The sequence below is a fragment of the Sapajus apella genome, unplaced genomic scaffold, assembly GCF_009761245.1.
Source record: "Sapajus apella isolate SASKATOON/1434 unplaced genomic scaffold, GSC_monkey_1.0 scaffold2, whole genome shotgun sequence".
NCBI classification, from domain to species: domain Eukaryota; kingdom Metazoa; phylum Chordata; class Mammalia; order Primates; family Cebidae; genus Sapajus; species Sapajus apella.
In genome coordinates, this window is record NW_022436942.1 from 68365732 (window position 1) to 68371199 (window position 5468).

The 5468-nt window shown below is 38.9% G+C and overlaps 1 pseudogene across 1 annotated transcript; it reads right to left on the reverse strand.

Annotated features, from left to right (window-relative positions):
• Nucleotides 1-204: 204 nt before the first annotated feature.
• Nucleotides 205-873, reverse strand: LOC116566793 (annotated as a pseudogene). The gene has a single exon (XR_004276011.1). The product of XR_004276011.1 is annotated as a fatty acid-binding protein 5 pseudogene (transcript).
• Nucleotides 874-5468: the final 4595 nt, after the last annotated feature.

Consider the following 5468-nt stretch of genomic DNA (forward strand, 5'->3'; position numbering starts at 1 on the left):
GCTGGGATTATTGGCGTGAGCCACCACACCCAGCCCTTTTTCTTTAGATTAACACTTGCCCTCATTTTGCTTTAATTAGGAGACAATAATAAAATAAGCCACTTCGTTTAAACTATCAAATAAATGCAAATGTGTTATGTGCCTAATTAACATTTATACATTTTTAAGGTCTATGCACTTTCCAAGTATGTTTCTTTTTTTTTCTTTTTTTTTTTTTTTTAGCATAAACACATTTATTTATTAACCAATGGGATGATCCTAATTAATCCAACACACTTTGAAATAGCTCCATGTAGAATGTTTGTGATAAAGATAAATGAACACAGTAATGAGAAAAAAAAGAAAGAAACAATAGTATGAAGATTTGCTCATTGAACTGAGCTTGTTCATTCTCATAGTCAACTCCTGTCCAAAGTGATGATAGAATTTTTATTCTACTTTTTCATAGATCCGAGTACAGGTGACATTGTTCATGACACAGTCCACCACTAATTTCCCATCTTTCAATTTTCTTGTTATTGTGCTTTCCTTTCCATCCCACTCCTGATGCTGAACCAATGCACCATCGGTAAAGTTGCAGACAGTCTGAGTTTTTCTGCCATCAGCTGTCGTTTCTTCAAATTTCTCTCCCAGGGTACAAGAAAACTGTGTTGTTTTCAAAGTGCTCTCAGTTTTTATGGTGAGGTTTTTGCCATCACAAGTGATGATACAGTCTGGCTTGGCCATTGCGCCCATTTTTCTCAAAGCTATTCCCACTCCTAGTTCCTTCATGTATTCATCAAAGCCTTTGCTGTCCACCAGGCACCATCTTCCTTCCAGCTGCTGAACTGTGGCCATGGTGGGCGCCGGCGGGCGTGAGAAGCTGGCAGAGCTGGGTCAGCACGGGTAGCGTGCAGTCCCAAGTATGTTTCTTAACTTTTTGAGGTAACACAGTACAGAGCACTTTTTGGTAATTTGAGTAAAATAAAAGGCTAAATATATTGCTGAAACTAAAAATATATAAATTTGCAGAATTTTTCTGAATTCAATATGAAAATATGAACAAATTAGTAACTTGCCAAAACTGTCTTTACAAAGGCAAAGTCAAAGTTTATATTGAAAAATGACTTTGTATGCAGGTTTGTGTCTTTTTTTTTTTTTTTTTTTTTGTATATTTTGCCTGAAGATTGGGTTCTAAGGTATGTGTCTTATAGAAGTCTTGTCTTACACAGGCATTCTACCCTATGTTAGTGACTAATGAGTATGAGTAAATGACTTGTTTCTACAAAGGATTCTAGGTGCTTACATCATTCATCTTTCTTGGCGTAAAGGAGTCTTTAGCCCAGGGAGTGGGTAAGATAGCATCCTGATGATTAACTTTCTTTAAACTTGGTTATATCAGTAACCAATCAATATCATTATTGCAGAGAGGTGAGGAGTAGATTACATATGCAACAGATCCCTCTTTTTTAGACAATTCATGCAGCCAGGAGAGAAATAAATCTGTACCTTTATTAAATATGTAAATTATTCCTCCACTCATACCAGTTTAGCTCCTCTTCCTCTTCCTTTTAATGAGAGAAATTTAAATACAGCTGCTTGGTGTGTGGCAGCCAGGCCTGGGGTGAGCGTTTGTCTCAGGGGATGGATAGGGATCATTAAAAGTTATCTGTGTAGGCCAGGCGCGGTGGCTTAAGCCTGTATATCCCAGCACTTTGGGAGGCCGAGGCGGGTGGATCACGAGGTCAAGAGATCAAGACCATCCTGGTCAACATGGTGAAACCCCGTCTCTACTAAAAATACAAAAACATTAGCTGGGCATGGTGGCATGTGCCTGTAATCCCAGCTACTCAGGAGGTTGAGGCAGGAGAATTGCCTGAACCCAGGAGGCGGAGGTTGCGGTGAGCCGAGATCGCGCCATTGCACTCCAGCCTGGGTAACAAGAGTGAAACTCCGTCTCAAAAAAAAAAAAAAAAAAAAAGTTATCTGTGTGTTTTTTTATCCTTGACCCTACTGTCTTAAGATAATCTTAAAAAGAGAAAGTTGACTGTAAACATTGTTTAGCCCTACCCCATCCTTGCAAAAGATATCAAAAAATGAAACACAGATCCCAAAAAAGTATTTTTAAGAGACTTGGACAAACATATGCTTTCTGCTCCTATGCTCCCTCTTTTGGCAAACTGGAAGTACTTTCTTGGCAAACACCAATATTTTCACAATTTCCTTTCTAGAATTGCTGAGAGGCTTGAGTTACCAAACCTGGTTTACTGCTATGGAAATTCACTATTCCAAGCACAGGAAGAAATTAAAGATTTTTGTTTTTCAGTGAAAGTATGTGTTTCCACCTCAGTTCAGAGCGTAACAGCAGGTTCCTGGCTTGGCTTAATGCTGCATGCAATATCCTGGTAAACAGTCATAGAATTTTGGAGCTTGAAAGGAACCTCAGAATGATTCATGTAATCATTTATTAGATTGGGACCTTTGAGGGATCTCTTCCAACCTCTCTCCAGTGTGCAAATCAATTCTGTAGTGCATGTAGTGAATCACTTTCCAACCATGGTGTTGTACCCCCAAAGCAGTTCACTCCTCATGAGGGAGCCTGTTTCATTGTTAGAGCACAGGCTGATTAAGTTATTGGTTCTGAAAGTGAATCGAACTTACAGAAAAAGGACTTTTTATAAACATCTGTTATGCAAAGCAAGATTTAACAAGTTTTATTCTCTGAAGCTCTAATCATGATCATATGACTGATTCAAACAACTAACCTGGTACTGAGCACTCCATTTGTACCAGGCACTGTCCTAAGTGCTTTATGTATGTAGAACTAATGTAACTCTCACAATAACCTTATGAGGCAGCTGTAATTATCCCCATTTTGTAGATAAGGAAACTGAAACAAAGAGAAACTTTCACAGTATTACACAACTAATGATTGTGGCAGAGCCAGGATCTAAAACCTTTGCTCATAACTACTATGCTATATTGCAGTGTGACCCATGTATATATACCCATTGTATATAAGGAAACAGATTGATGTCTATTTATGAGTTATGGTGTAAAATAATTTTTAGTGCTTATTATAAGATTATAGTACCTTTTTTAAAAAAAAAAAATGTGTTTGCTTGCTATACCTGAAGAACAAACTTTACTAAATGATTAACAGTAACCTCAACCAACCAGAAGAGGGAATTACACTGAAATTGAATGTCCAGTAAATGAATGAAAGAAATGAGTAGCAGTTTTAAATAGAGAGCACACTGAAACTTTGTAGGGTTATCATTTAAATCTCTCTGTGAGTATGTTAAAATCGTGCATGTCTGCAATTGCTGGACGTTTAGATCAAGTCCAATTTTTCACTTTATGAACAATGCTACAATGAAACTTAAAGATTGAAATACAGCTGGGTGTGGTGCTCACGCCTAGCACTTCAGGAGGCTGAGGCAGGAGGATCACATGAGCCCAGGAGTTTGAGATCAGCCTGGCCAACATGTTGAAACCCTGTCTCTACTAAAAGTACAAAAAATTAGCTGGGTGTGGTGGCACACGCCTGTAATCCCAGCTACTCGGGAGGCTGAGGCAGTAGAATCGCTTGAACCCAGGAGGTGGAAGTTGCAGTGAACCTAGATTGTGCCACTGCACTTTAATCTGTGAGAGAGCGAGATTCTGTCTCAAAAAAAAAAAAAAAAAAGATTGAAATACAATAAAATATTAAGCAAACCACAAAATTTATCAAATTTGGTTAAATCCAGAATCTGTTGAACAGTTTTATAGATATTTCTTGTCTTTTTCTGTGAAAATACCAACAGGTAATTTCTTAACCAAAGAAATTAGCAAGATAATACTTGATTAATTGGAGAATGAAATTGAAAGTCCATTCATTTATTTTTGTACAAATGTTTGTTATCTTGTGTGCCTGACACTGTGCTAAGTGCTAAAACAGAAATTGAACATGACCTCGTTTTTGCTCTCAAAGACCTCACAGTCTAGAAGACTCAAATATTATGCAGCAAAATAAGTGCTATGTTTGCAAAGAACAGGGAGCTCAAAGGAAGCAGCAATTAATTCTGATGGGGGATTGTGGAAAGATTAACAGAGGAGATGGGAATTGAGCTGGATTTGTAAGGATAAGTTAAAATTTTGATAGGCATGGGAAAAGTGAAGACATAAAGACATTTAAGGATATGGCATGTTAAGGAAAGGACAAGAAGTCTAGTATGGCTCAGTAAGTTACACAGGTGCATGGGGGATGGGGAAGGAATTCCTGTTATTTATCAAGCTCTTGGATTCTGTAATGTGCTGGACACTCAGCTAGGCTGAATGAAAAGGTGCAGTAAAAATGTAAGATATGGCCCCGGTTGTTAACAGGACTAGCAATACATTAAACAACAGTAAACACATCAAGAAGTAATAACCAAGTGCTAAATTTTGTGGAGCAATATAAATTCAAATTGGAGATACAGGGAAGACAAGAAGCTCAAGAAAGAGTAGAGTCAAGGAGGCTTTATCAAAGAGGTAGGAATTCATCTGGGCCTGGTAGGATGGGTAAGATGCAGACAGGTGAATGGGAGAGCATGGCAGAACAGCAGCAGTGAAACCGGCAAGTATTTATCACTCACTTCTCCCTTATCCAGCTCTATAGTAAGTATATTGAGCAAGAAAAGGCATGACTGCAACTTTTCAGCAGCTTAAAGTCTGGTTATCAAGATAAGCGATGTAACCAACAAAGCAGTACTGGATTAGCCAATAGGCAAATGCACTGCAGATTTTCTGAAAATATTTGATATTTCAAAAATCAAAGAAGTTTCCATTAGAAAAAGCAAAATTCGGCCAGGCGCGGTGGCTCACGCCTGTAATCCCAGCACTTTGGGAGGCCAAGGTGGGCCAATCACTTGAGGTCAGGGGTTTGAGACCAGCCTGGCCAACATGGCAAAATCCCTGTCTTTACTAAAAATACAAAAATTACCCAGGTGTAGTGGTGCATGCTTGTAATTCTAGCTACTTGGGAGGCTGAGGCATGAGAATCGCTTGAACCCAGAAGACAGAGGCTGCAGTAAGCTGAGATTGCACCACTATACTCCAGCCTGGGTGATGGAGTGAGACTCTGTCTCAAAAAAAAGAGAGAAAGAAAAAGCAGGACTCTGTTAGACTTCTTTATATTTGTTTTATGGTTTAGGTTTCTTATTGCATATAGTGGGGAGGGAATTATAATCTTTTGGGAGTTAGAGTCTCCTAAAATTTTATTTCAGGTTCCTGGAATGGGATAAAAACCACATGGATAGTAGGGTTTATAATCCCCACAGAACTCAAAGGGGGAGAAAACACAGGTTGTAGCAATCTGTTCAGACTAGAGGAGAAAACGTTCAAGTTAAACCTCTTATGGAAGCTTGAGTAGAAATTGGCTCCGAGAGGAAACAAGACCTCTGTAGAGAAGAGGAAGCCCCAAAAGGGAATGCCCTGAGGTACATGCCAGACGCGCCAGAGGGAATAGA